This window comes from Elephas maximus, chromosome 5 (assembly GCF_024166365.1).
Source record: "Elephas maximus indicus isolate mEleMax1 chromosome 5, mEleMax1 primary haplotype, whole genome shotgun sequence".
In the NCBI taxonomy this organism is placed as follows: domain Eukaryota; kingdom Metazoa; phylum Chordata; class Mammalia; order Proboscidea; family Elephantidae; genus Elephas; species Elephas maximus.
The window spans coordinates 120734231-120742021 of record NC_064823.1 but is presented as its reverse complement, the minus strand read 5'-3'; the positions used below and the strand labels follow the sequence as shown (position 1 = coordinate 120742021).

The 7791-nt window shown below is 44.0% G+C and overlaps 1 protein-coding gene across 10 annotated transcripts in view; it reads left to right on the top strand.

Moving 5' to 3' along the window:
• Positions 1-415: 415 nt before the first annotated feature.
• N4BP2 (NEDD4 binding protein 2) overlaps positions 416-7791 on the top strand; it is a 106273-nt gene continuing 98897 nt past the window's right edge. For 9 of the 10 annotated variants that reach the window (XM_049886933.1, XM_049886931.1, XM_049886934.1 and 6 more), the window contains exon 1: positions 416-655. The gene's annotated coding sequence lies outside the window, so the exon portion shown is untranslated. Of the gene's footprint in view, positions 656-3176; positions 3335-7791 lie in introns of all 10 variants that reach the window. The other variant, XM_049886928.1, reaches the window with a different exon arrangement.

Sequence of the window (7791 nt, the reverse complement as noted above, 5' to 3'; positions counted from 1 at the left end):
TTCGAGCCCCTTATTGCCACGCTCACCAGCCAAAACGGCTCCCGCCTTCCCCAAAACCCGACACACAGAGGAGCTTGCTCCTTCATGTGACCCTCTGGCAAGAAAAGGGAGAGCCCCTCAAGCTTTTGGCGAGCCCTTAGGGACTAGGATCCAATGCCACAGAACCGGCCAGGCCGGCTCGTTTTCCCAAGGGAGCGGGAGAGGCGGGAGTGCCCGCCAAGTCCAGGCGCCCGAGCCGGGTCGCCCAGGGCCGGCCCCGCGGGGCGGGCCGACGCCCGATGGCGGAGCGCGGGGACGAACCAGAGGTCGCGGCGGGGAGCTGGCGTGTGTGGGGGAGGTGGAGGGCGGTGATCCACCTGGGCGACGTGGCAGCCATTCCGCCCGAGACCCCTCCCCACTCGGCCGCCCACCCGCCCTCCCGCGGCAGGCTCTTGCGAGGCTGCTCTTCCGCGGCCGGTCGGAGAGCGGCAGTGTGTCCCCGCAGGCGCGCTCGCCGCGCGTCCACCCCCCCTGGCGGCAGCCGCTGTTTGCCAGCCCAGCGCGGCACCGGAGAGCGCAGTGGCGGCGGCGGGAAAGGGTGGCAGACCCGAGGCGCTGTGCCGCGCACCCGACGGGCTTCCCCGGCCTCGACGCCCTTCGCCCGCTCGAGAAGCAGGTAGAGGCGGCGGCGGGTGGGAGGCAGGGTGGCCGATCCAGTGTGACGGTGAGGTCCCCTGAAGGAAGGGGTTCCGGGTTGCGAAGCTGAGGCGGAGGGCCTGAGGCAGTGGCGGGTGGCGCTGGGACCGAACCCCAAACCCCCGAACGTGAGGGGCCGGCGCCCGCGAGCTCTGCTGCCGGGACGGAAGGGAAATGAAGCGTCGGCGAGAGGCGGGCCCTGGCACGCAGCCCGCGGCCGGACGAAGGCGGGGGCCGCGGTTGCGGCTGCGGTCGATTCCCCAGCCTCCTGGTCCGCCGCGGGGCTCAAGTCCCCAGACACATTTTTCGGCCCCCAACGCCGCTCCCCGGTCCCTTCCCTCAGTATTTGACCTTGTGCCCCACCGAGCGCCTTCGACGTATCCCGGGAGGAACCTTCTGGGAACTTTAGACCACGCTCCAGAGCACAGAGTCCTAGCAAAGCCTTTTATTTACTCGCTGGAAATCCAAACACACAGCCGCTCACTCCACACCGTCCGAGTTCGGATTCTGCGAGAGAAATTTCCCTGTGTGCGTCTTTCACCCTCGTTCACCCCCTCCGCAACTATGACCCTTACTGGGACCCTGTCCGAGAAGTCCCTTTGGAAATCTGTCTTCCACAGACTGAGACATTAACCGGGGGCAGAGTTGATCTTTTATTTATGCTTTATTGGTTAGAACAGTCGTCCCCCTTTTCTCCCCCCTCTCCCGCGCCGAAAGAGAGCTAGAGTAATACAAATAGTGTAGGTGCCAGATCACTCTTAGTGTTGGCTTTAAAGAATCTTCATTTCTGTAACAGTCTTCAGAATCTGGATCTGCGATCTGAGGTTTGGGGCACGGACAGGTTTGTACACATTCTCGCCATGCAGTGGTCGTAATGTCTCCATAGCACAGTTCTGACTTGAAGGCAGGATTGGCTGGTTTTTCTACTGGACATCTTTAAGCCAATCAAGAAGCGATGCTGGCCTGGAGACTGGTTAACTCAGCAAAGATGAGGATTGGTTGAGCTCAGGGGAAAAAAAAAAAAAAAAAACCCAAGGGATCAACCTGGCTTCTTAGAAAACAATGACTGATTTGCAGCTGCCTGTCTTTTTCTACTTAAAAAAAATCTTATCCTTTTATCGCAACATCAGCCTTTCCGCTCCGTTTTTTATTCCATTGTTTTTCACTGATGTACCCAGTTCGCTTTTGAAACTCGCCTTAACCTTATCCCTCATTCGTCAATTTTCACTGAAAGAATCCTTACACGCTTTAAGAAATATGGACATCATATGTTTTGGTAAAGGGTAGTATGATTTTCTTTTTTTACTTTGTCCATTTTTAAAGGTCAGGAATTGAATAATCAATAATTTTGACTCCTTTGCCGTTATTTAAGTTCTATGCTAGGATGGGGGCTGCAGTGGCGCAGATGGTAGGAATAATACGAAAGAAATGGTTGGTCTTCTACAAGGAGGCTACGGTTAGCTCATGAAACAAGATTAACCTATAAAACAATTAAAAAAAAAATCCGGTACAAATCGGTATACTTGGAAACGTCAATTTGTGTACCTGTTGACTTTAATAGCTCTTGAACGGGAGAGTAAAGAAGATGGTGGTGGGTCTAAATTATGATAAAGGAGTTTTTTTATCCGTTAATTAATATTAAAGTAGGCATAGTATATTGTTCATCAAAAACCAAACCAAACTCGTTGCCATCAAGTTGATTCTGACTCAGCTACCCTATAGGACAGAGCAGAACTGCCCCATAGGGTTTCCAAGGAGTGCCTGGAGGATTTCAACTGCTGACCTTCTGGTTAGCAGCCAGAGTGCTTAACCACTACGCAGCTAGGGTTTCCATATTGCTCACAGTAGAGGCTAAATTATCAGTATAGGTACATCTTTTATTTACATTAATTATCTGGCAGCTTTGGCAGTATCCTCTGACCTTTGTGATTGCATGTGATTATGCGTGTCTTTGATATGCAAAGCAGCAACCATTTATTAGTCATTGTGAATTTTAGAAAACAGCTGCCTTGCCTTCAGCTTTTTATATGCAAACATGAAGCTTTGGGAAGAATGTTTGCCAGGTCAAGCAGTAAATATCAGATATTTGTTAAATGCCTTTAGAAGTAGTTTATGTTAGGAATTAAAGAAGAGATTGAGCATTTTTTGACAGCTGCCTCATGCCAGGCATTGAGTAAGGCCAACATTGTTATCATTCGCAACATCCTCGTTCTCATAGAAATAGAAGGCTACCATTTATTTGTATATATGCCAGGCACTGTTTTAAGCACTTAAATTATTGTATTTGGAGCCCAGGTGACACAGTGGTTAAGAATTTGGCTGCTAACCAAAAGGTCAGCAGTTCGAATCCACCAAGCTGCTCCTTGGAAACCCTTTGGGGCTTCCTGTTAGTCTTTTAAGGTCGCTGTGGATTGGAATCGACTCGATGGCTACGGGTTTGGTTTGGATTTTATTACTGTATTTTATTCTCACAACTCTGTGAGATTTGCACTATTTTACAGATGAGAAGAAGGGAAATGTTAAAGTTGCCAAAAGTCACTCGACGAATATATGGCGGAACTAGGATTTGGTCAAACCTAGATTTTTTTTTTTTGGACCCAAAATCTTGCTCTGAACACATTTTTTTGATGGCTCTCTGAACCTAAGCCTTTAATATCAAGTAAGTAACAACATTTCCAAGTACATACTATTTATTCCATGGTAGAGGGTTAATGAAAAAGAGGGGAACCCTCAATGAGATGGATTGACGTAATGAAGTCACACATACTGACAGTCATGAGGATGGCACAGAACTGGGCAGCATTTCATTCTGTTGTATGTAAGATTGTCATGAGTTGGAGCTGACTTGACAGCAGCTAACAACAGCAACTTAAAGAAAAATATTTTCAAGAAGAAAGGCACAATAATCATATAATTGGAACTTGTAAAGCCTTCTTCCTTTCCTCAGCAGAGATAATCAACAACCCACCATGAAATTAAAAAAAAAAAAAAAAAACTCCAATTAAACTGTGGCACATCGTTTGTTGATTCTAGGATGTATCCCAGTGGCAGAAATGTAAAAATATGTATCTTAGAATTGATAAATGAGGTATATTGATTAGTCTGCTGAACACTTTTTTTCTCTGTATTATAATGAGTATATAGCTTTTAACATTACTCTGAATTTACTTTTAAGTACTGTGCTACCTACCTTACTTACTAAGGAAACCCTGGTGGCGTAGTCGTTAAGAGCTATGGTTGCTAACCAGAAGGTCCGCAGTTGGAATCCACCAGGCGCTCCTTGGAAACCCTGTGGGGCAGTTCTACTCTGTCCTCTAGGGTTGCTATGAGTCAGAATTGACTCAACAGCAACGGGTTTGGTTTTTTGTTTTTGTTTTTACTTGTTGTCATTAGGTGCCGTCGAGTCAATTCCAACTCACGGCGACACTGTGCACGACAGAACAAAACACGGCCCAGTCCTGAGCCATCCTTACAATTGTTGTTATGCTTGAGCTCATTGTTGCAGCCACTGTGTCAGTCCACCTCATTGAGGGTCTTCTTTTCCACTGACCCTGTACTCTGCCAAGCATGATGTCCTTCTCCAGGGACTGATCCCTCCTGACGACATGTCCAAAGTATGTAAGACGCTGTCTCCCTATCCTTGCTTCTAAGGAGCTTTCTGGTTGTACTTGTGAGACAGATTTGTTCGTTCTTTTGGCAGTCCACGATATATTCAGTGTTCTTCACCGGCACCTAAATTCAAAGGCATCAGTTCTTCTTTGGTCTTCCTTATTCATTGTTCAGCTTTCAAATGCATATGATGCAACTAAACTCTTAAAATAAGCCTGGATGGAAAATTGGTAGGCTTTTGGAAGGTAGGCCTGACAAGGCTTGGGGAGTGTGTTTTACCTTCTTGTCCCAGGGCTTGACAGCATTGCCCTCCAGAAATTATTAGTACATTTAGATAGAGGTTAATCAGTTTGTGCTGTTTAAACTCAGGAGATAACAGTTAAAAGACCATTTTATATGTAAGGGGGAGTAAACTGGCTAAACCAGCTAGGTTTTTATGCCTGTCAGTCAGTGGAATTACTGGATCAAACAACATGACCCCACATGTTGCTTTTGCCACGTTGTTGGCTTTGGGTGTAAAAATTTCATGAAATTGCATTAGGCTGGTGACGGGCACTGTATTTGTCTAAATGTGGGCTGTCTGTTCATATCCTTTAATCATCTGTTGAGTCTAGCTGTTTTTCTTGTGTCTTACAGTAAGTTCCAGACATATGATTATTAGTGCCTATTTTTCTCTAAGTTGCTGTTTTTCTTTTTGGTTTTTTTAGTTGTCAGAAGTTTAAAATGTTAATGCATGAATCTGTCATTCTTTTGTCATTGTTCGTACTTCCAAATTGTTTCATTTACAGATGTAGTAATCAGTTTTTTTCTAATTTTTCTGAAATCTGATTATATTTTAACTCTTTAATCTGTCAGAATTTTTCATTATAAGGTATGACACCACTTTGTTTTAAAAATTGCTATTGTTTTAACATTATTAATTCTAATTAATTCATAATTAATTGCTTTGGAAAGCGTATCTTATTACGTACAAGTTTTAAGAGACATTGATCCTGATCCTGACATCTCATTGTAGTTCTTTGATATGTTTTTGTAGTTCTGCTGCTTAATTTTATTATGCTTTAGTATTTAGTAGACTAAACTTCTCCCATGTGCCCTTTTTTTTAAAACATATTTTGTGATTAATCTGTATTCATTAAATTTAAGAATTACCTTGGAAGACTGACACGAATAATAATAACTTTTTTTGTTCCGAAGCATGGCATAACTTTTTGTTTCTTACAAAATATTTTCCTGCCTTTAAATTTATTGTTTCTTCTATCTGGAATGCCATCACTGCCCTCCTATCCTCCTCCTGTTCCAAGATCTAGGTTGAATTTGTTGTAAAGCCTTCTTCCTTCCCTCAGCGTAATCACTCCTTTGTATTACCTGTAAACCTTGTATGTACTTCCATTATGCACTTATCACAGTATAGAGCCACCCTCTGCACCCTGTCTTTTCCCTCTAATAACTGTGAGCTTCTTGAGGGCTGGGACTGTGGGACTGAATCTTACTGTTTTTTTTCTTTTTTGCCTAGCACTGTTCCTACCGTATTGTAGGTATGTCAGTATTAAATAAATATTGGCGACTTAAGGAGATATTTTATTTTTAAATATATATTCTGTAGTTACCATCTAATTTTTCTAATCTGTAACACAGAGTTTTTTCCTGATGACTGGCCTCCTATATCATCCATCTTCTTGACGTGTCCATTTGGATATTCCCACAGGTACTACAGCCCAAAACTGTAGTCATTATCAACTGTTCCTCTTCTATGTCCAAACCAAGAAATAACACAGACTGCCTCTTTTCTCTCTTCTCTGGAGGGGAAAATTAAATGAGATAACGTTATGTCTGGCCCTTGGTAAGAATTCAGTAAATAGTAGCAACTACTAATAAGTCTCTGGGCTGTACAAATGATTAACGTTCTCCGCTGCTAACTGAAAGGTTGAAGGTGCAAGTCCACTCAGAGGCACCTTGGAAGAAAGGCCTGGCAACGTATTTCTGAAAACTCAGCCATCGAAAACCCCATATAGAGAGAGAGAGACAGAGACAGGGAGAGAGAGAGAGCACAGTTTTACCCTGACTCATGTAGATCGCCATGAGTCAGAGTCTACTTGAAGGCAACTAAAAAAAAAAAAAACTAGTTGCTAATAATTCAGCAGAAACATGGGCTTTTCCCTGTCCTCTTTTTCCTCTCACATTCTGATTGCTAACTCAGCTATTAGATTCTTTCTCTGTGGTATCTTGACTCTGATCCCTTTTTTTCTGTCACCTCTAGTGCAACCACCCTACTCTGCAGCCAGCATTCTTTCTTACCTGGAATACTGCAATAGCCTCCTTACTGGTCATTCCTGCTTCCAGTCTTGCCTTCCAATCCATTTTTTCTACTCTAGTAAGAGTGATCTTGCACATTTAAGCCTGTAACTCCCATGCTTAAAACCTTTTCTTGTGGCTTCTCATTGCCTTCAAGATAAAGCTTGAACTCCTCAGTTTGGCATGGCAGGATCCTCATAACCTGGCTTCTGTTTACCTCTTCGTCCTCATCTCCCATCAATTTTCCCCTTGCCCTTAATGCGCTAGTTATATTCAGTTACTTGCAGTTCTTCCTTCAGATGCCAAGTTTGCTAAATCTAGGCTTGAGTACAGAAGCTCACCTCTGTCTGGAATGCTTTCCTAGTTCCTTCCGTCCTCCTTTTTGGTTTTGTTAGCTCACGCTTGTTTTTCATGTCTAATTCTAGGTGGTGATTCTAGAGGAAGAGGAAGCCTTCTCTGATATCCGAAGACTGGTTACATGCCCCTATGTTTATTTCTCTACTAAACTATATTCTCGTTTTTTTGACATTTACCACTCTGTCTTCTCTTATCATTTGTGGTTGCTTGCTTGTTTGTCACCACGTATTAGTTGAGGCTCATACTCATTCTGACTCATAGTGACCCTATAGGACAGAGTAGAACTGCCCCATAGAGTTTCCAAGGAGCACCTGGCGGATTCAAACTGCTGACCCTTGGGTTAGTAGCTGTAGCACTTAACCACTACGCCACCAGGTTTTCCAATATATAGGGTCGCTATGAGTCGGAATCGACTCGACGGCACTGAGTTTGGTTTATTAGTTGAGGTGTAAGGAAGGGAAGAGGTAAATGACTGAAAAAATAATGTGATTTGCATGGCGTGTATTTAAAAGGGAATTAAATGGTAATTTTGGGGTTTAACTAGTAGCGTTTAAGGGAGAGAGACTATATCTGATAGATGAAAGTTCTCTAAGCTAGGGAGGGTATACTAGGCCATTTTACAGCCTGAATGAAAAATATTCGTTAACATCTCGTAATCTAGTTTCTCTATTAGTTAGAACTTTTTTGGATTTCATGTGACAGAAGTGCAAGTTGAAGTAGCCTATAGAAGAGAAAGTTACTGGTTCACGTAACCATGTAACAAAAATTGTTATGGGTAGAGCTGGCTGTAAGGAGCTCGGGTGGGAGCTTACTTGTATTTGGCCCTTTCTTGCACTTATAGTCTGTATATTCTGA